A 21872-nucleotide genomic window follows, 5' to 3' on the forward strand; every position below is an offset into this window, starting at 1 on the left:
AATATCCAAGAAGTGTGGGATAACTACAAGAAGTTTAGCACAAGTGTAATGGGGATACCAGAAGAAGAAAGGAAGAGAAGAAAATTTGAAGCAATAATGACACAATTTCCCAAAACTGTCAGACAGCAAACCACAGATTCAGGAAGCTCAGAACACCATGCAGGATAAATACTAAAACAAAAGCCCCAAGGCATGTCATATTCACACTGCAGAAAATGAAAGATAAATGGGAAAAAATCCTGAAAGAACTCAGAGGAGAAAAATACCTAACCTATAGAAAAACAAAGTTAAGAAGTAACATCTGACTTCTCAGAAATCAAGCCCATGAGAAGACAGTAGAGTGAAATATTTTAAATGTTGAGAGAAAAACACTACCAATCTAGATTTCTGTACCCTACAAAATTGTCCTTCAACGGTGAAGATGAAATAAACACTTTCTAGGACAAATAAAAATTGAGGGGATCTGTTGCCAGTAGATCCACCTTACAAGAAATGTTAAAAGAAGTTCTTCAGTGAGAAGGAAATGATATATGACAAAAACTTAAGACTACATTAAAAACAAAAAAAGAGCATTAGAGAAGGAATGAGTATGAGTAAAATAAAACTTGATTTCTTCTATTCTTGATTTATCTAACAGATAATTTGTTCATAATAATAGCAATACTGTATTCAAGTGGTTATAGTGTATGTGTAAGTAAGTGAATCACAGCAATGATAGGAGAGAGGAATCAGGAATACTTTGTTATTATAAGGTACTTGTACTACCTATAAATGTACACTCAAACAGGGAAACCACTAGAAAAAAAGTTTTAAAAGTTTAATTGATATGCTAAGAAAGGAGAGAAAATGGAACCATATTAAATGTTCAACTAAAACCACAGAAGGTAGAAAGTAGAAGACAAAAAACAAGAGAAACAGAAAACAGTAACAAACATGGTAGATACTAAGCCAACAAAATAAATAATCATTTTAAATACCAACAGTCTAAACACATTGATTAGAAGACAGACTATTTGAGTGGATCAAAAAATTAAGACTTGAACATGCTGTCTACAAAAGCCCACTTTAAATTTTAAGAAAGATACAGTTTAAAAGTAAAGAGATGGAGAAAGATACACTATCTAACACTAATCAAAAGCAAGCTGGAGTAGCTACATAAATATCAGATAGCAGATTTCAGAACAAGGAATGTTATCAAGGGCAAAGAGGGAATATCACATAACGATAAAGGGTCAATTCTCCAAGAAGACCTGACAGTCCTTAATGTGTGTGTGCATCAAAATACGTGACGTAAAAAATGATGGAACTGCAAGAAAGAGATAAATCAAATTACTATAGCTGGAGCGTTCAACACCTGTCTATCATAAGTGGACAGATCCAGCAGGCAGACAAGTAGTGTAAGGACGCAGCTGAACTCAGCAATACCATCAATCAATGGGATACAACAGACATCTACAGACTATTTCATACAACAGAATAAACATTCTTCTCAAGTCTACATGAAACATTCACCAAGACAGACTATATTCTGGGCCATCAAATATACCCGAACAAATTTAAAAGAATACAAATCATACAGTGTCTGCTCTCAGACCACAATGGAATGAAACTAGAAATCCATACCACAAAGATAGCTGGAAATCCAAAATACACTAAAAATTTCAAGTATTGGAAAGGAATGAAAATGAAATCAACTTTATTAACAGTTGTGGAGTATAGCAAAAGCAATGCTTAGGGTCAAGTTTATAGCACTGAATGCAAATGTTAGAAAAGAATAAAGACTTACAATCAATAATCTAAGCTCCTATCTTAGGCAATCTAAGCTCCTATCTTTTTCTTAGAAAAAGAAGAACAAATTAAAATCAAAGTAAGCTGAAGAAAATAATAAAAATTAGAGTAGAAATCAATAAAACTTAAAAATCATTAGAAAAAAAATTCAATGAAACCAAAAGCTGACTTTCTAAAAATAGAAATAAAAACAACCAGCTTCTTGCCAGGCTAAATTAAAAAAAGAGACAGAGAGAGTGAAAACACAAATTACTCATATCAGAAATAAAAGAAGGACATCACTACAGATCTCACTGATAATAAAGGAATATTATGAACAACTCTATATACACAAATTCAATAACTATACTTGAAACAGATCAATTTCTTCAGAGACACAATCCACCAAATTCACACAACCTTAAACAGGATTTTCAAATCTCTTACAATTATACAGTGGAAGTGACAAATAGATTTAACAGATTAGGTCTGATAAAGTGCCTGAAGAACTACGGGCGACGGTTCGTAACATTGTACAGGAGGCGGTGATCAAAACCATCCCCAAGAAAAAGAAACGCAGAAAGGCAAAATGGTTGTCTGAGGAGGCCTTACAAATAGCTGAGAAAAGAAGTGAAGTGAAGTGAAAGTCGTTTAGTTGTGTCAGACTCTTTGTGACCCCCACCCCCGCCCCATGGACTATATACAGTCCACGGAATTCTCCAGGCCAGAATACTAGAGTGGGTAGCCTTTTCCTTCAACAGGGCTAAAGGCAAGGAGAAAAGGAAAGATACACCCATCTGAATGCAGAGTTCCAAAGAATAGCAAGGAGAGATAAGAAAGCCTTCCTCAGTGATCAATGCAAAGAAATAGAAGAAAACAATAGAATGGGAAAGACTAGAGATCTCGTCAAGAAAATTAGAGATACCAAGGGAAATTTTCATGCAAAGATGTGCACAATAAAGGACAGAAATGATACGGACCTATCAGACGCAGAAGATATTAAGAAGAGATGGCAAAAATACACAGAAGAACTATACAAAAAAGATCTTCATGACCCAGATAACCACGATGCTGTGATCACTCACCTAAAGCCAGACATCCTGGAGTGTGAAGCCAGACATCCTGGAGTGTGAAGTCAAGTGGGCCTTAGGAAGCATTACTATGAACAAAGCTAGTGGAGGTGATGCAATTCCAGCTGAGTTATTTCAAATCCTTAAAAATGATGCTGTTAAAGTGCTGCACTCAATAAGCTAGCAAATTTGGAAAACTCAGCAGTGGGCACAGGACTGGAAAAGGTCAGTTTTCATTCCAATCCCAAAGAAAGGCAACGCCAAAGAATGCTCAAACTACCACACAATTGCACTCATTTCACACGCTAGCAAAGTAATGCTCAAAATTCTCCAAGCTAGGCTTCAACAGTTCTCTCTTGAACAGAGAACTTCCAGGTGTTCAAGCTGGATTTAGAAAAGGCAGGGGTCAAATTTCCAACATCCACTGGATCATAGAAAAAGCAAGAGAATTCCAGAAAACATCTACTTCTGCTTCACTGACCTTACACTAAAGCCTCTGAGTGTGTGGATCACAACAAATTGTGGAAAATTCTTAGAGATGGGAATACCAGACCACCTCACTTGACTCCTGAGAAACCTATATGCAGGCCAATAAGCAACTGGACACTAAATAACGGAATGTTTCAAAACTGGGAAAGCAGTATGTCAAGACTATATATTGTCACCCTGCTTATTTAACTTATATGTAGAGCACATCACACGAAATGCCAGGCTGGATGAAGCACAATCTGGAATCAAGATTGCCAAGAGAAATATTAATAACCTCAGATATGATGATGATACCAACCTTTTGGCAGAAAGCAAAGAGGAACTAAAGAGACTTTTGATGAAAGTGAATGAGGAGAGTGAAAAGCTGGCTTAAAACTCAACATTTCAAAAAACTAAGATCATGGTATCCGGTCCCATCACTTCATGGCAAATAGACGGGGAACCAGTGGAAACAGTGAAAGTGAAAGTTGCTCAGTCGTGTCCAACTCATTGTGACTCCATGGACTATACAATCCATGGAATTCTCCAGGCCATAATATTGGAGTGGGTAGCCTTTCCCTTCTCCAGGGGATCTTCCCAACCCAGGGATTGAACCCAGATCTCCCACAATGCAGGTGGATTCTTTACCAGCTGAGCTACAAGAGAAGCTCAAGAATTCACTAGAGTGGGTAGCCTATCCCTTCTCTAGCAGATCTTCCCAACCTGGGAGTTGAACCGGGGTCTCCTGCATTGCACGGTAACAGTGACAGACTTTATTTTCTTGGGCTCCAAAATCACTGCAGATGGTGACTGAAAGTGAAGTCACTCAGTCATGTTCAACTCTTTGCAACGCCATGGACTGTAGCCTATCAGGCTCCTCCATCCATGGAATTTTCCAGGTGAGAGTACTGGAGTGGGTTGCCATTTCCTTCTCCAGGGGATCTTCCTGACCCAGGGATTGAACCCAGGTCTCCTGCATTGCAGGCAGATGTTTTTACCTTCTGAGCCACCAGTCACAGATGGTGACTGAAGCCATGAAATTAAAAGATGCTTGCTCCTTGGAAGAAAAGCTATGACAAACCTAGACAGCATATTAAGAAGCAGAGACATTACTTTGCCAACAAAGGTCCATCTAGTCAAAGCTATGGTTTTTCCAATATTCATGTATGAATGTGAGAGTTGGACCATAAAGAAGGCTGAGTGCCAAAGAATTGATCTTTTCAAACTGTGGTGTTGGAAAAGACTCTTGAGAGTCCTTTGGACTGCAAGGAAATCCAACCAGTCAATCCTAAAGGAAATCTGTCCTGAATATTCACTGGAAGGATTGATGCTGAAGCTAGAAGCTCCAATACTTTGGCCACCTTATGCGAAGAACTGACTCATTTGAAAAGACCCTGATGCTAGAAAAGACTGAATGCAGGAGGAGAAGGGGACGACAAAGGACAAGATGGTTGGATGGCTCAATGGATGTGAGTTTCAGCAAGCTCTGGAACATAGTGATGGACAGGGAGGCCTGGCATGCTGCAGTCCATGGGGTTGCCAAGAGTTGGACATGACTGAGCGACTGAACAAGAACAAAATGCATGCTTAGTCACTTCAGTCGTGTCCAACTCTTGCGACCCCATGGACTGCAGCCCGCCAGGCTCTGTCCATGGGATTCTCCAGGCAAGAATACTGAAGTGGGTTGCCATGCCCTCCTCCAGGAGAGCTTCCCAAACAAGGGACTGAACCCAGGTATCCCGCTTTGCAGGTGGATTCTTTACCGTCTGAGCCACAAGGGAAGCCCAAGAGTGATTTGAGGAGATGCCAAATGCTACTACTGCTCTCCAACCCCAAGATCCCCCATTAATTATACTTAAAGCCTACAGCCACCAGGTGGAGCCCATGCTCAGCTTCTGAAAAACACTAAGGTCAGAGGTGTTGGAAATAGAGCCTCGCTCCTCAGCCTTCAGAGCATGCCCACTTGAGGATCATTCTTCCCTCTCCACCACTTGGCTCCCCTGTGTTTTATCTCTGTCCTCTCACTTTTGGTTCTTTCCATCTCCCCTTCTTCTTTCCCCAAGCTTACAGGCTTCCTCATTCTCAAGAATGGAGAGTAAAAAACCCCTTCAGTGGTATTTTTTATAAGAAAGAAACCTCTTTCCTTATCCCCATCTACATTTCCACATACAAAAACACTTGTTTTGGACCTCCCTGGTGGTCCAGTGGCTCAGATTCAGAGCTCCCAGTGCAGGAGGCCCAGGTTCAATCTCTGATCAGGGAACTAGATCCCACGGACCACAACAAGAGAGCTCACATAACAGCAACGAAGACGGGAGATCCCACATGCTGCAACTAAGGCCCAGCACAACCAAATAATTCACACACACACACACACACACACTGCTTTCATACTTCCCTGCTGGCTCAGCAGTAAAGAACCCACTTGCCGATGCAGGAGATGCAGGTTCAACCCTTGGGTCAGGAAGATCTAGAGAAGGAAATGACAACCCACTCCAGTATTTTATTTTTTTAAACTGCTGTGGAAGAAGGGAGAGAAGAAATCCTGTGAGTACGTGGGAAGAGTAGCGGACTGTGAATGAATAGGAAGGCAGGCAGGGGACTGAGTGCCTTAAAGGACCTTATAAATTATCTTTAGGCCACTTCAGTATTCTTGACTGGGAAATCCCATGGACAGAGAAGCCTGGCGGGCTATAGTCCCTGAAGTCTCAAAGACCCAGACATGACTTAAGAGACTAAACAGAAGTTTAAAAAAAAAAAGCCTCTTAATAAGGGTGAAAGAAGAGAGTAAAAAAGCTGGCTTGAAACTCAACATTCAAAAAACTAAGATCATGGCATCCAGTTCTATAACTTCAAGGCAGACAGAAGAGGAAAAAGTAGAAGCAGTGACAGATTTTATTTTCTTGGGCTCCAAAATTACTGCAGACGGTGACTGCAGCCGTGAAATTAAAAGATGCTTGCTCCTTCAAAGTAAAGTTTTAACAAACCCAGACAGTGTATTGAAAAGCAGAGACATCACTTTGCTGACAAAGGTCTCCATAGTCAAAGCTATGGTTTTTCCAGTAGTCATGTATGGATGTGAGAGTTGGACTATAAAGAAGGCTGAACACCAAAGAATTGATGCTTTTGAACTGTGGTGTTGGAGAAGACTCTTGAGAGTCCCTTGGACTGTGAGGAGATCCAACCAGTCAATCCTAAAGGAAATCAATCCTGAATATTCACGGGAAGGACTGATGCTGAAGCTCCAATACTTTGGCCACCTGATGCAAAGAACTGACTCATTAGAAAAGACCCTCATGCTGGGAAAGACTGAAGACAAAAAGAGAAGGGGGCAGCAGAGGATGAGACAGTTGGATAGCATCACCAACTCAATGGACATGAATGTGAGCAAGCTTGGAGGGACAGTGAAGAACAGAGGAGCCTGGTGTGCTGCAGTCCACGGAGTCAGAAAGAGCGGAACACAGCTTAGAGACTGAACAACAGTGAAAAAAAAAAAAAAAGAAAGAAAAAAAATTAATTACAATTTTTTAAATTTATTTTTTAATTGAAGGATAATTGCTGTATAATTTTTTTAACTACCAATTTTATACGCAGGGTGGAGGGGACAGGGGACTGAACTAAGTATGGGCCATAAATCACTTTTAAGTGAATAGATACAAAGGATCTATATTGGCATAGCAGTTATTGGAGGACAAATGATATACGATGCTTCAACAAAGAGAAGTCGCTCAGTCGTGTCCAACTCTTTGTGACCCCATGGACTGTAGCCTACCAGGCTCCTCCATCCATGGGATTTTCGAGGCCAGAGTACTGGAGTAGGTTGCCACTTCCTTCTCCAGGGGATCTTCCTGACCCAGGGATCGAACCCAGGTCTCCCGCATTGCAGACAGATGCTTTACTGCCTGGGCCACCAGGAAGAGCAGCAGACAAAATGCTTTAAAACAGTTTATTCTCATAAATATGATAGACAGACATTAAATTGTATACTTTAAAGACAGGAACTTCATGAGAGGAACTGTTCAGCTTACCCCAAACTGAAACTTCTCTTCAACATGTCTTATTTATACTAATTTATACTGTATTTTTCATAAACAAATCCCCTTCTCAGAAAAGGGAAATGTTAAACTTAAGTACAGTCGCATCTATAAATTAGAATTCTGAATTAGTAGAGTCCAGGAATAACTGCTTTTTAAAATTCATTTGGATTCTACATGTTTTGTTCAAGACTCTGATATGAATCAAAGAATGAAAAAACTAAACCCACGGAATATATCAGGCTTCCCAGGTGGCACTTGTGGTAAAGAATCTGCCTGCCAATGAAGGTGACCCAAGAGTTGTGGGTTCGATCCCAGAGTTGGGACGATCCCCTGGAACAGAAATGGCAACCTGCTCCGGTATTCTTGCGTGGAAAACCCCATGGACAGAGGAACCTGGTGGATTACAGTTCATGGGGCCGCAAAGACTCAGACATGACTGAGCGACTGAGCACACGCGGCTGTGGTTGCTGTTCGGTCCCTCAGTCGCGTCCAACCCTCTGCGCCCCCACGGGCTGCAGCACGCGCTGAATATACAGCAAATATAAACAGAAAGTCATCACGCACCACGACTCAAAGTCCCCAGCATGGCATGTGCGTGAAGTGAACATCGCTCAGTCGCATCCAACTCTTTGTGACCCCAGGGGCTGCAGCCTGCCAGGCTCCTCTGTCCATGGAATTCTCCAGGCAAGAATACTGAAGTGGGTTGCCATTTCCTTCTCCAAATGGCATGTGAGGTCCTTCATAATCCACCTTGCCTATCTCTTCAGCCTCATCTTCAAACTCCACATAGGCTCTGCATTCTCCAAGTTCCACAAACCGTGCACTCCATCTCACCTCCAGGCCTTCACTAGGCTGGTAATCATCCCTTCTCATTTGCTTCAAATCCCACCATAGGCAGTTCCTCCTGGAGCGTGTCCCTCCTGAAACCCTGAACGAGATCGGGCACCACTTTCATGCACGTTAATCTGCTGTATTGATCCCACCACAGCACTTACCACAATGCCTTCAGGTTTTATTTACTCATCTTATCTCTCCAACTTGTTCCTTATTCATCACTGTATTCTCAGCACCCAGCAAGAAGCCTAGCACATAATTAATGCTTAAAATTTGGTGAATGAATGGCTGAATGTGCCCCCTAATTATCAAATAGCTGATCAATCCTTTGGCACTAACCATTAACAGAAAATAATAATAATAATAATAAATGATGTCAAGGAGCCAGTTACTCATGAATTACAATGCAGAAAACAACGGACAAGAACAGATGCAGCCAGCGCAGACAGTGGGTCCTGTGGTGATCCTCTGAAAGGTCTCCTCCCAAGCCCTAAGACTGGCACAGTGCCTCTCCCTGTTGGACAATGACCCATCTGGCTTTCAGGGCTATGCCTCGGAAATACGACATAAATACCAGAAAACCACACCATTCACGCAGACTCTCACTACTGGAGAAAGTGTTGAAGCAAAAAATATTTTTGGATCTTCTTCCTCTCCTTAGCAAGTGATTTCAGAGCCAAAATATACCAGTTAAAATATCATTCAATCCACTGACTTTCAAACTGGACTCGGCAACTCCTACCCCGGGGTCCACCTCGGGGATAAGAGAGGGGCAAAGGTCTAAGCAGGCTGTCAGGGCCCCTTTCTCTGTCAACCAAAGAAGCTGATTTTAGTTTCTTAACATATTGAAAGTGAAAGTCGCTCAGTTGTGCCCGACTCTTTGCGACCCCATAGACTATATATAGTCCATGGAAGTCTCCAGGCCAGAATACTGGAGTGGGTAGCCTTTTTCTTCTCCAGGGGACCTCCCCAACCCAGGGATTGAACCCAGGTCTCCCACATTGCAGGCGGATTCTTTACCAGCTGAGCCACCAGGGAAGCCCAAGAATACTGGAGTGGGTAGCCTATCCCTTCTCCAGCAGATCTTCCAGACCCAGGAATCAAACTGGGCTCTCCTGCATTGCAGGACTCCTGCAATGATGGGAGTTGGTAAGACTCCTCTTTACCAACTGAGCTATCAGGGAAGGTCCTAACATATTGGGCTTCCCCCATATGACTGTAACGAAAGAGTTCTACTGCTTTTATTTAAAATAAAACTGCCTGTTTGGCCTAATCCTCTAATTTTAAGAATGAAAGAACAGAGACTCAGGATCTCTCCAGCAACTTAGCAAAATCAAGGACTTTAATCTCCTGACTCTACCCAGAACTCTTCGCATCAGATTAAATCACTTCCCTACAAATTCTTCAGCACTTTTACAAAGTGAGGAGTTCTGATTACATACAGACCAGTAACAGGTATAAAGGAAACAAATACAGGACAATCCCAAACTGAGCACGACTATACTACAGACACTCTATCAAGTAGTTACTATACAGGCTTTCTGTAGGAATCCCTCACATATCTACGTGAATAAATTAGTTCTCTGATGTTTTTTCATCCATCCAAAGACAATATGGTAATCCCCTGGCATGGAATGCACTTAGCAGAATGCCTCCCACACAAGTACAACAAATAGTAGCTATTACTATTACTTGTGGCTCAGACGGTAAAGAATCTTCGTGCAATGCTGGAGACCCCAGGTCAATCCCTGGGTCTGGAAGATACCCTGGAGAAGGGAATGGCAACCCACTCCAGTATTCTTGCCTGAAGAATTCCATGGACAGAGGAGACTGGCCCGCTACAGTCTATGGGGTTGCAAAGAGTTGGACACAGCTGAGCAGCTAACACTAACTACTCAGCTTGGCAATAACCTTTTGGAATAGGGACCCTCACACTTGCCCAAGGTCACACAGTTAGTAAGCAGGACAGCTAGATGGTGAACCCAAGTTCCAAAGACCATATTCCTTTAAGAATGCTAACCTGTTTGGCCGACTCATTTGAGCTTTCCCCATGCCTTATCAACCCCACCTACTTCACAGCAAAAGTTAAGGTCAGCAAAAGCTCTTTGAAAAGTCCTATGCATACCTAAGGTAAATTTCTCTAGGCAGAATCCTCCTAAAAAGAGCGACTCTCTAACATCAGCCCTCCACCCTGGGAAAACAAGGAGATGGACTGAAAATGGGGTTAGTGGCGCTCATCTCTGACCTTCCGGCCCCATGCACAGCCAGAGAAAGAGATGCTCTGCTCCTCCGGGAACATCCGCAAAGGGAAGAGACAGACGCCTTTCCTTCCAGCCTTACTGCATTCCCCATCAAGTATGTGTCTCCAGTTAAAACTCACTTATTTTGTAGACATCTATGGAACATCCATGATGCACCCACTATCCAGCCAAGTGCTAGAGAGAGATGGTTAAAACTCAACCCCTGCCTTTAAGGAGCCAGAAAGCTAGACCTAACTATAAAACAAGAATGAAGAGGCCTCCCTGACCATCTCACAAAACATAGCACCCACTCTTCTGCTCCTTGTTCTCTTTTCCTGTTTTTTTTTCACTTAACACATTTCACCACCTGATAAATGTGCTGGGAGCTTAGAAGAAGCAATTAATTGTGCCCAAGGGTGTGGTCTGGGAAGGAAATTATGTATATTAAGCCTCAGAAATCATGGGAAAGTGAGGAACGGGACAGGGAGACTATTCTTTAATGCCAACTTCCCCCTCCCCACCGGTGTCTCCCTCAGCTCCAGCTCATACTAGCAAGATGCCCCACCAAGTGTCGCTCATGAGCCCCTTTCTGCCAAAGGTTTTGAACCCAGTTCCAAGTGGCCCTATCTAGCATTCTGGAGGCTGGCTCTTTTTCCTGTCCTGGTGGGCCAGGTCTGAAATAGTACATAGTCAAACGTGGCCTGCCCTTTCCCCCAACACAGCTGCCATGATTCACTTCCTGTTTCCAAGAGTCATTTAAAGTAGAGGATCTGCAAATTTTTTCTTTCAAGTTTGATGGTATCCATATAAGTATATGACTTAGCTTGAGAGCGAGTATTTTAGGCTTTGTAAGGCCCAAGGTCTCTGTCCAACTACTCAACCCTGTCATCACAGCGTGAAGCAGCCATACACAATACATAAGCAAATGACGCATCTGTGTTTCAACTAAACTTTATTTTCAAACATAGGCAGTGGGCCTGTGGACCAGTTTGCAAGTCCCTGATCTAAAGGAAAATGAGAGAACTATTTTAAAGCAGCTTCCTCCTGACAATTCCTAGTTACCTGTCTTAAAACCTTCAGCTGTCCACATCTCACCATTACTTCTTGAGTGTTTCTATTTAATTACTGAACTTAAATGATTTTTCCCAGAATCATAAATTCATGTATTTTAGATATGCAAACCTTGGGGTTGGGAGCCCAACTAGCATATACAGGTTCTCTGGGTTGGATAGGATTTAGAGATCATCTGATCCAACCTCCCACTCAATGAAGAAATTATCTAGCAAGTAGTTATTCAGCTCCTATTCAAACAATTCTAATGACAGGAAGGATACTCATTTCCTCCCAAGGCAACTCATTTCATCTTCAGACAGCTCTAAGGCAAGATACTCTACTTGTTTCTTCTCAGCACGTTTTACCACTTAATTCTTTGTGAACTTACTTACTGTCTCTTTACTAGATTGTACAATCTACGAGGTCAGGAACATGGTTTTCCCCCCCCCCCCCCAGTACCTCTTTTTTACTGCTGTCTTTCCAGGAGTTTGAACAGCGGTACATAAATGGTATAAAGTAATCATTTACAGAGAGGGAGGAAGGGAGGGCGGGCAAGTAAAACAGTGCTGCATTTGGGGGACGTTAAGTAACTCAGCAGTACTGACACGACAGCCACAAGGGAGCAGCGGAGCAGGTACACTGGTACGGCTCGCGCAACACAGAAGCCCTTGAAATTTCACAGCAAGTGCAGAGGCTGAAGCGGTAATGTTTCAGGGGTACATTTAGAATTCCCCCCTTTCCCTTTTCCTCTTTCTTCCAAGCCTTCCCTGCCCCATTCTGATGGTTGATCATCTCTCACTGTAGTTTTCTCAAGTCTGTTCAGACAGACCCTCCTCCAACAAAAGTGCACAGCCCTAAAACTTGTAGATACAAAATCCCCCTCTTATGCACAAGTGATATGTTTCAAGACCCCTGGTGGATGCCTGAAACCACACACAGTTCCAAACCCTGTATGTACGATGTTTTTTCCTGTACACTTGACCCTGGAACAACATGGGTTAGGGGCAACGACCTTCTAAGCACTCAAAAATCTGTGTGTAACTTACACTTGGCCCTCCATAGATTCAATTCCTCTGCATCCCGGGTTCTGTGTCTACGGATTCAACCAACTGCAGACCATGCTGTACTGTAGCATTTGCTACTGAAAAGCATCCACATAAAAATGGACCCACACAGTTCAAACCTGCACTGTTCAGAAGTCAACTGGATAAAGGCTGGGTCAAGAATTCATTCACATTACCCAGAACAGCAAGCAACTCCAAGTTATAAATTCTTTATTTCTGTGTATGTGTTCTTAGTCGTGTCCAACTTTTCGTGACCCTTTGAACTATAGCCTGCCAGGCTCTCTGTCTATGGAATTTTTCAGGCAAGAATACTGGAATGGGTTGCCATTACCTCCTTCAGAGGATCTTCCTGACCCAGGGATCAAACCTGCTTCCCTGGTGTCTCCTGCACTGCAGGCAGATTCCTTACCCGCTGAGCCATCAGGATAGCCCCCATTTATTTCCGGAGTTTTCCATTTAATATTTCTGGGTGACCTGATCCATCTTACACTTACATTGTTTACCTTTTTTTTTTCCCCATTTCAACTTGAAAGTTAGTTTCGATCAATAGTTTCAACTGTCTAAATATTTTCTACACCTTCCAATTTACAAGCATTCACTGTTTATCTAACAAGTATGTCTTTTCTGTATCTTCATCCAAATTGATTTTCAAATTGTTAAATAAAATATAACCAAGAAAAGCCCTCCAGAATGCCATTAAAAACAACCCCTCTAGATAAACATCAATCTATTAACCAGTACTTGCACATCACCTACATGCAAGCCGGCCCCAAATTCTGTCTTGGGGTCACATGAGAAAATGGTAAATACCTAATTTTAGCACTTAAGACATATTACTTTTTTAGTATATTTCTGAACCCCCACTCCAGCCTAGGAGCCTTTTCAAAAAATGAAAATGAACTGCCCTGATATACATCAAAGTGCTAAATATATGGTTAATTATCCCTGGATGGTGTGATTCCCGCCCCCCCTCAATATTTCAGTAACTTGTACTGATTTTACAATTTACATAAAATCATGGCAAAACCCAAGGAAAAAAAAAATGACCGGTTTGTATGAGCTAGTGACTTGCAGGGTCATCCCTGTGTTCTTATCCTTTGCTTAATCTGCTTTAAAATTCTCCCAGGATCACTGTCAAGTTTCCAATGATACCCTCAAGCCCATGTGACCTAGAGGTTAACTCCAGATAAATCAAACATCTCTACAGGGACAATCAGAATTTGACTCTGCCTTCAAACTCTATGTCCAGAATCCATTCCTTTCTAGGGCTATGCAGCACTGCCACCTTCGTCCCTGTCCCGACTACTGACAGAGGCAAAAGCTTCCTACCTGGTCTCCTTGCTTCCGCCATTGACCATTTTCCCCATCCTCCACAGTCTACTCCCCAACAGCAAACAGAGTAAGCCTTTTAAAACATAAGTCAGGACTTCCATGGTTGTCCAGTGGCTGAGATTCTGTGCTTCCAATGCAGAGGGCCCAGGTTTGATCCCTGATCAGGGAACTAGAGCTCCCATGCCGCCACTGAAGATCCCACATTCACAATTAAAAAGACCCTGAGTGCTGCGACTAAGACCCGGCACAGCCAGATAAGTATTTATTAAAAAGAAAAACAAAACAAAACCAGTCAAATCATGTCTCTCTTCTGTCGTCCACTCCTCAGTGGCTATCTCACAATAAAACGCGCTCCGGAGGCCCTACCCCAGCTCTCGGGCCCTCGGTGAGCTGCGGCCGGCTCTGCTCCGCTCCGGTCCCCTCTGCGCTTCCCCCGCTGCTCCTCTCCAGCACACGGGCAGCCCTGCTGGTCCTGGGACAGCAACAGTCACGCTTGTGTCTCAGGGCTTCTAGATCTGCTGTTCCCTCTGCCTGGAATGCTCTTCTCCCAGGTGACTCCTTGGGTGTGTTTCTCACATCTTTCAGATCTTGGCTTAAAGTATCACCTCATCAGAGACCTTTCCAGATGACCTGACATAAAGTAACAGTCTCTCAGCTCCTCATCAGTTCCAATTACCACTTTACCCAGCTTTTGTTCTTCTGCGCACCTATCACATATAGGTGTTACTTATTTACTATATCTAACTACTCACTTTTTTAATGTTTTGACCCATTAGAGTATATTCCCTGAGAACAAGAATTTTTTTCTGTTTTGTTCAATGCTGAATACTTAGCTCTAAGAACTATGCTAAGCATGTGGTAAGTGGTACCCTCAGCACATAAGCACAGTATATGGCAAAATATGTATGAGAGGTACGTGTAGTAAATTTTGTTGATGAAAATGATTACTCCCCCCTCCCAAATTCACCAAGTATATTTAAAAAAAGGGGGGTGCTCCAATAAAAAGACTAAAGTACCCTCAGAAAGATCAATGAACAAATGAATACTGACTGCCATTCCACCCAACCAAAAATGAATTTCATTACCTACCCAGTTCCCTGAGGTAGGAAAAATGCTCCAGGGAAAGGAATAGAGCAAGAATCCTGAACCAATTAACAGGTCAAGATTTGCCTTGAAATTCCCCACTCTCTCAAGAAGAGCCTGTCCTGTTCCTAACTGTGCCTGCTTCCAGGAGCTCCCGTGAGATTGAGAAATCTCACTAAGATTCCTTTCCTGTGTCCAGTCACTCCTATGCATAGAACCCATTTCCCAGACTCACTCTCTGGTTGCCCCATTGCCCCACCTTCCCGAGAACCCTACTCTAACTAGTCTACAGCCACCAACTAAGGACCAAGACCACGAGGTCCTCTGGCCACTCTGCTCAAGAGTCTTCTGTTTCGTTAGTATCCTCCACTTCCTTATTCAACACCACCAATAAAACACTGGCATATAGAGTCCAGAAAGGGCTAGGAAAAGTAACTGTCAGTCACCCTCAACCAAAAAGTGACGTGCTCAAAAAAGAAACATCTTAATGAAATGAAAATAACCAGGTTTAAAATCTAGTTCTGCCATCTGCTACTTGTATGAACTTAGAGAAGTTATTTAACCCATCAAAGCTCATTTCTTTGTGGTGAAAATAACAACACTTACCTCACAGGGTTGGTGTAAATACTAAGGGAGATAATGTCTGGCATATAGTAAGTGTTCAGTAAATGGTAGCTAGGCCTATTTCTGAAGATTGGCTGGTAGACTGAATGAGAAAACATGTGAGGTGCTTGGCACAGTACTTGGTTCAGAACAGATCATCGATAAATACCTCCCTCTCTTGCAATGGTGGAAAAATTGTAGAGACTTCAGAAACCACTCCCTCCCCCAGTGTGGCTGTGCGCACGTGTATCACACTTACCATTTAGGTGATTGAAGTTTCCCGTCAATGCTTCTGGCTGCTCCCCTGATGCTTGCTGTCGTGGAAACAGTCACTCACTATCTTGCAATGGCAGCTGCCTCTTGACCTGGAGAGAATATAAATAGAAGGGTAGAGATAGGTAAAATGTGAATTGTACAAGATTGGGCTGAGCCTGTCTCCCTCCTCAGGGAAGAGGGGGCATCTGGCTCTGGAAACTTCCCCTTTCCTATCGGATGGCATGGTCCCAAGACTACACTGTCATTCCTGAAATTAACAGACCTATACATTCCCCAATGGTCTAAACATTCATGACAGTTTACCTCCAGAAGGGATCTCAGAAATCTAGTTAAATGCCCTCATTTTAAGGAAGGAAACTAAAGCTTGGAAAGGGTGAGTCACACAATTGCTTAGGGCTGAAGCTGGGATTCCACTGAAAATAAGATGTTCTGGAATACGGGCAAGGGAAAAAACCCAAACATCTGTGGAGTATCCACCACACCCTGGACAATATGTTTTATGTTTTATACCAGACAATAACACAATAATGTTACCCCCTTATAGACAAAGAATCTAAATTTCAACAAGACAAGTGACTTGTCCAACATCTTAGCTGTGAGTGACAGAGACTTTAAATCCAAGACTGTCCAACTACAAAAGTCATGTCACCATGCTAACTCTCACTGGGGTACCTTCTAGACTTGGTTCTCAAAACAGCCCTGAACCAGCCAATATCAATTAGAACAAAAACAGAGCCTCCTGAACTTTTCTGGTGGTCCAGTGGTTAAGAATCTGCCTGCCAATGCGGGGGACACGGGTTTGATCCCTGGTCTGGGAAGATCCCACATGCCTCAGGGCCAGTAAGCCCATACGCAGCAACTACTGAGCCTGCCCACTGAACTACTGAACCCATGTGTCCTGGAGCCCACACTCCACAAAGAGAAGCCACTGTAGTGAGAAGGCTGTGCACCAAAACCGGAGAGCAGCCCCCACTCACAACTAGAGAAAGTCCGTGCAGCAACAGAGACTCAGAGCAGCCAAATAGAAAATAAAACAAAATTTAAAAAATAGAGCCTCTCTGTCTGCAAACTTTACCCCATTTTGTAAAAAACCTTCTACAAGAGAGTTGAAAAGCCTCCTAACCCACTGAATCTTACCCCAACACTGGAGAAGAGTAAATGAAGGTGGCAGATCTGGGTTTAACATCTGTCTATCCCGGTCTTAAGGAAGAATAGAAAGATGGCTTCTAAGCTAGTGGCAAGCTTAGAGGTTTCCGTGCCTGGTCCTGCACCCACGGCACCCCCTTTCATCACAGCTGCCCATCCCTCCCTTGCATACACCAGAGACCACCCTGTGACCTCCCTGCAAGGTTGCTTGGTCCCCTTTAATCCAATTTCCACACCTTCACTACCAACCCCATAACACATTCACATATACAGAATCTGCCTGTACCTCCATCCTCCCAAGGAGAAAGGCTAGAATAAAGATGGAGAAGTAATAAAATGATAGCTTTTCCCAAATGGCCTTTAAAAAGATGAGGGTTTGAAGCCTCAAGCCAATAAGACCTAAGAGAAAATTATTGATAAGCAATGAACACAGCTAGAAAAGAAGTAGAAAAAGGACCTGTACTAACAGCAGCACCTGAGGGATGGCCTGGGTGGGCATGCTTCAAAAAAAGAATCAGTCTAAGCAGATTAAGTGTGGTTGCTTTTCAAACAGCAGGACTGGCCCACAGACCTTCTGTCCTGCCCCTCTCCACCCACCTTTTACACACACACACATCTTTTCCTTTGCATAGCCTAGAACCTTTCCTACATAAACATTCTAAACTCCAAGAAATGGCCACATAAATCTGGTCTGTCACCACCACGGTCTCTGCAGCCCTAACAGAGACAGCAGCGCCTCTACTGAAAGCTGCTGCCCCACCTCCAGCCAAATCTGCTGGCCTATTAACAAAGCCCAGGAGCCCGTCTCTTCAAAACAGGATAGAACACCCTGCCAAAAATCAAACAAACAGGAACTCCAGATGATCCTCATTTGTTTTCCACTGACACAAAGTCTCTCCTTATTTCTAGTGAAGTCGCTCAGTCATGTCCGACTCTTTGCAACCCCATGGACTGTAGCCTACCAGGCTTCTCTGTCCATGGGATTTTCGAGGCAAGAGTACTGGAGTGGACTGCCATTTCCTCCTCCAGGGGATCTTCCCAAGCCAGGGATCGAACCCAGGTCTCCCGCATTGTAGACAGACGCTTTACCGTCTGAGCCACCAGGAAGTCCACACTAAGGGCAAATGATTTCTTTCCTTTGCTCCTGAATGTCACTTACTTCTTGCATCCTCGGAGCACTGGTCCTCTGTCCCCAGAAACAAAGGATAACTGTAAACATCCTCAAACTCTTCAGCGCTGCCTCTTCAGAGCCTTTCCACCCTGACAGATCTCGCCACGTCACTTCCCTGAGGCATCTCTTCTGGGGCTGTGCTGTTACTGTTGGTGGTAATGGTGCTGGTTCTGCCTGTATGTGCTGTCTGTCTAGGAAAAGAGATAAAAGGACCCTTACAGATCACAGGGAGTCCAACTGCCTCATCTTCCAGAGAAGAAAAGGAGTCCCGGCAAAGGAGAAGAAACTGGCCCAAGGTAGCAAAGCTGGCTGAAGTGAACACATTGAGTCCACCTGAGATAATTAACAAGCCACAGAAAAGAAATGCATCAGTCCATCCTCATTTGATTGCTGAACGTAAAAGTTCTCTTACTCTTTGGGCTCAGACCGAGGTTGCAGTGATATGACTAAAGGCACCAAGGTCAGAATCGTGGGTAAATACAAGACCCATTATAGTACTAATAACTTCATCAGGAAAGCGGTGAAGAAAGTTGAAATCAGCCAGCACAGCAAGTACGCTTGCTCCTTCTGTGGCAAAACCAAGATGAAGAGACGGCTTATGGGCAACTTGGACTATGCTTTCTGCATGAAAATGTAGCTGGCAGCTGTGGTGGTTGGACCTACAACACTATTTCTGCTGTCACAGTAAAGTCAGCCATCAGAAGACTGAAGAGACTGAAGGACCAGTAGTAGAAACACCACCATTTGGAATGTTGCTAACCTATAATACAAGAGTTAATTCATGTAACAACAACAAAACTCTCTTAAATGTGTATTACTTTTGTTCCCAAAACACTTTGATAATGGATAAAAATGCTAGTGGGGAGTTCTGCTTCTAGTACATTCCTGTCATAGACAAACAACCAAACGCTCTGAACAAAATATAAAAAGAAACAACTATCTGAAGTGCATAATGGCTAAGAGAAGAATTTAGAGAGTTGAAAACTGGAAGAAAGGACTGGCAGGGCATGAATTCCCCATTTTTGGAGCTTTGACTTCAGGGTTGTCCAGCTGAAGTTCCAATTAAAAATCAAACCCAAGGCTTTCTGTCCACTGGAACCGGAGGACAGAGAGACCAGGGCAGCCACAGACAATGAGAGACAGCCAGAGATGAGAGCCCAGGTTCTGCTTGATGCTCTGCCCAGTCTCCAGCTGACCCCTGAACCACAACTTCACGGGGCAGAATCCAAGGACCTCAGCTAAGGACAAAAGAACCGGACTGAGATTGGAACTGCCACCCACCACACATGAGAAAGAATGTGCAATTTAAGTCTGACCAAGTTAACTGCCTGCTAAAATACACACATCAGTGGAAACCAGTCTCTATACCATAACATTCACATGCATCCATGTCAAGGACACAATCCTAAATCACATGAAGAACTAAAAGACGTAAACCCATTTGCAAGAGAAAAAAAAAAATCAACAGAGGGCAACACTAAGATTCCCCAGACGTTGGAATATCAGGATATTAAAGCAGCTATTGTTACCAGCTATTAAAAGCAGAGAAATTGGGGGCGGGGGTGGGGGGGGGTGTTGAAATTTCAGAACAGAAATGCAGGATCTGAAATTTTAAAGTTCTCTGAATGAGTGGGTTTAAGAAGAGAATGGAGATTACACAGAAAAGAGTCAATGAAACTTGTAGATCAACAGACATTATTCAAACTGAAATAACTGGGTCATCCACAGTCTCTAGAAAAATCACCTTCAGGCCTTGCACCTAAGTATATGTGGTGATTACTTTCTATTATCAGAAAAACAGGTATCAGAGAGAACCAGAATGACTAGAGATCACAGAGAAACCATTACCTGCAATTCTTTTGGACCAGGTTTACCCCCATCTACTAATTAACCTATTGTGGCCTTTCAAACATAAGCAAAGAAGAAAGTATAAAGGTGGAAAATGAGAAGGCAGGGGAAAAAATGTAAACCTGAGACAACCATACTACTCAAAGTCCTAAGAATCAAATCTAATGCTCCACTGTGTGTACTAAGAATCCAGGAGATAGTCATGTTTTCCCCTATAACTGCTGAGGTGGCATTCTCAGGATTATTTGTGAAAAAAGTCAGGAGGGATTTTAACCTTTCTCTGCCCTATGCGGTCTCTTCAACAAAAATCCAACCTAGGAAACAGGCTACTCGCAGGATAGGGTGGGATCAATCAAACGGCGGTCTGGAGCTGAAGAGAGCAACTTGGTGACAGCCAACCTCGTGCCCCCAGTGGCCAGCATCCCACGCTTAGGTCATCATTGGAGTTCAGCTGCAAGACTTGTCAGTTTCCATAAGTCCTGCCTTCTACTGCCTCTCTGCTCCACCTAGCCCACCTGCTGCAGGGAACAGAATCCAGTGCAAGTGCTCTGTTCTCAAGTGCCATGATTAATTCTTAAATTGTGTTAATAACAGAGATTTCAACACTTATCTCTGATGGAGGATAATGTCTGCTCGAATTATCTCTGCTAGAATAATGTCTTTCCTTTTGTGCTCCTCCCAGGATAACTTATTACTCCTGAAATTCTTAAAATGAGAAGATACTCTCTTATCCTCCATATGACAGATGAGCAAACAGACTGAGAGCCGTGTGACCCTTTTAGGAAACCTTTTAGGAAACAGACAGGACTGGTATCTAGTAATCCTACCTCTGAGCTACAGGGTTTTTCTTCACTTCACTAAAGAAGCCGTGCCCAACAAAGAGTCAAAAATACAGACCGGAATTGAAAAGAAAGGGCTTAGGCTCTTAAGAACTTACTACTAACAAACAACTGATAAGACTAGCTTGCGATTAGCACTTCTATTTAAATGCAGGCCCTCAAGGATGCCACCTGGCTCTTCTGCTGCCCTTCCTAACTAGTAGGTTATAATTGAGACTAGGTCTCTTTGCAATTAGCCCATGTTTGTGGGGTTTAGCAACTGAACCACATGCCTGAAATTGTTGGTTAGTCACCTGCTTTAACAAAGTTGGCTGCTTCAGAAGAACATGTTGGCTGCCTTTAACCTCTAGAAGTCTATCATTAGGGTATCAAGGAGCCGTAAGGATGGTATCAAGTAATGGCAAATGGGCTTCCTTGGTGGCTCAGTGGTAAAGAACCTGCCTGCCAATGCAGGAGATGCGGGTTTGATCCCTGGGTCAGGAAGATCCCCTGGAGAAGTAAATGGCAACCCTCACCAGCATTTTTGCCTGAGAAACTCCATGGACTGAAGGAGCCTGACGGACTACAGTCCATGGAGTCACAAAGAGTTGGACGTGACTGAGCAACTAAACAACAATGGTGAATGTAGTTAAAAACAGCAAGTCACAGAAATTACCCCTAAGGAGAAAGGAACCGAAGTGCTTTTATAACCTAATCTTCACAGTAACCCTATCAGGAAAATACCATCATGCTTATCTCATAAATGAGAGGAAATTAAAGGTTCAAAGTCATGGAGCTAATAAGTGGTAACTGGTAAGTGGAGTCTCACCTAGCTATTTCTGTCCCAAAATATGCTTTCTCCTCTCCATTATACCTCTCTAAGCAATCAGCTCTCAGATCTCACCCAAAGAAAAGCCAGTCCTGATCCAGTCCAAACGTCACAAACCTTCATGAGGTTGATGGGTAGTTTGTCCATTCATTCATTCAAACATTGACTGACAGTGCATTAGGCTCTGGGGCAAGCACTGGGAATAAAACAGTGAGTAGAAACAGATTGTCTTC

At 43.1% G+C, this 21872-nt stretch overlaps 1 protein-coding gene and 1 pseudogene across 12 annotated transcripts in view; one reads left to right on the forward strand and one right to left on the reverse strand.

The window, feature by feature from the left end:
- The window catches only part of LUZP1 (leucine zipper protein 1), a 96939-nt gene that overhangs the window by 12118 nt on the left and 62949 nt on the right, over nucleotides 1-21872 (reverse strand). For 5 of the 12 annotated variants that reach the window (XM_043909182.1, XM_043909181.1, XM_043909180.1 and 2 more), the window contains 2 exons: nucleotides 18133-18335; nucleotides 15811-15916 (listed from right to left, as the gene is read on the reverse strand). The gene's annotated coding sequence lies outside the window, so the exon portion shown is untranslated. Of the gene's footprint in view, nucleotides 1-14231; nucleotides 14496-15810; nucleotides 15917-18132; nucleotides 18688-21872 lie in introns of those variants that run through there. The other 7 variants (XM_043909177.1, XM_043909175.1, XM_043909174.1 and 4 more) reach the window with 5 other exon arrangements.
- LOC122698322 lies at nucleotides 18587-18873 on the forward strand (annotated as a pseudogene).

This window comes from Cervus elaphus, chromosome 8 (genome assembly GCF_910594005.1).
Source record: "Cervus elaphus chromosome 8, mCerEla1.1, whole genome shotgun sequence".
Lineage (NCBI taxonomy): Eukaryota > Metazoa > Chordata > Mammalia > Artiodactyla > Cervidae > Cervus > Cervus elaphus.